The following is a 1,303-nucleotide window of genomic DNA, read 5'->3' on the forward strand; positions in this document are numbered from 1 at the left end:
CACAGGAGCACTTTCAGTGCAAGACTTATTCCCCCAAAACACACCACAGAGCGCCACAGGAAATCATTCCTGCTTGTGGCCATTAAACTTTATAACTCCTCCCTCTAAGTGTCTGACACACAAACACTTAGTTAGTTAATTTTATCTGTAAATCATAATGTGCAATACTGCTACTTCTTATTGATAATTAATTTTATATGAATACTGTATCATAAATACCGTACATATCCACACTCATTAAATTTCTTTTATTTATATTTCTACTTTGACATTTATATATTTTTTGCAACCGTAACACAGAATTTACCTTCGGGGATCAATCAAGTATTTCTGATTTTGATTCTGATAGGCAGGCTGAGGGAACTCATATTAATGTTAGTGAAATTTTCATGTAATTTTCACCTTTAACTGTGCATAGTCAAAAGAACTCTTATGGCAATTTTGTACAGTATGACATTACATTTTTGCAGGTCTTTCAATGTTCCTATTCTGTTTTTAGTGTGTCACTGACTCCAAAAGTACAACAACAGCAACAGGGACAAGTGCAACACAAGCAAAACCAACAACAACACAGTTAACCACTCCATCAACAACCCTTTTAACAACAAAACAACGTAAGTTTGAGCCGCTGGAATTTATCTTTGGTTGGTGATATGTCTGTATTTACCTCATATTATAGTGCAATTATGATGTTTAAGGTTGTGTTTCTCACTAAACTCTTTTTCTCTAATGAAACTGTCAACTGTTTGTCTTTTTAGGTCTTGAAAATGTTAAGAATGTGAAAGTGTTGACACAAAATGAGAGCAGTATAACTCTGATGTGGGACAAGGTTAACAACATCTCAACATACTTCCTACAATAGGATATTTGGAGTGTCTTTATTAAATCTATAAATTTATTAAATCCCTGATTCCTGGTATAAAATATAACTTCACTCTCATCACTGCGTTTGAGAGAGTCAACAGCACTGGATACAGATTTGAAGCTGTCACTGGAAGGCAATCTTATATCTTCTCTTATGTAGCCATATAACAGGAGCCAGGACAGAGCTCTGTAAAATCTAAACTAATTTGCGGTTTGTCTACGACAGATGTGTTTTGCTCACTTGATATTTTAGATGGTTGAAAAAAATAACACTGGAATTGAAAGCAACTTATTTGTTTGAATTAAAAAATACACAAAATATGTACAATTTTATTCAGAAAATAATTTTTTTAATGAAACTTTACTACAGTTTCTTCTCCATGTCTTTCACATCCCAGCACCTCCTAATGTAGAAGAGTTCAAGTCAGTTGACCAAAAT

General features: G+C 33.6%; 1 long non-coding RNA gene across 1 annotated transcript in view; it reads left to right on the forward strand.

The window, feature by feature from the left end:
- The window catches only part of LOC116671259 (uncharacterized), a 3,287-nt gene extending 2,407 nt beyond the window's left edge, over positions 1–880 (forward strand). Inside the window, exons 2-3 of the long non-coding RNA XR_004327235.1 lie at positions 500–614; positions 759–880. This is a non-coding gene — a long non-coding RNA (uncharacterized LOC116671259). The remainder of the gene's footprint in view (positions 1–499; positions 615–758) is intronic.
- The last annotated feature ends 423 nt before the right edge of the window (positions 881–1,303 follow it).

This window comes from Etheostoma spectabile, chromosome 21 (assembly GCF_008692095.1).
Source record: "Etheostoma spectabile isolate EspeVRDwgs_2016 chromosome 21, UIUC_Espe_1.0, whole genome shotgun sequence".
In the NCBI taxonomy this organism is placed as follows: Eukaryota; Metazoa; Chordata; class Actinopteri; order Perciformes; family Percidae; genus Etheostoma; species Etheostoma spectabile.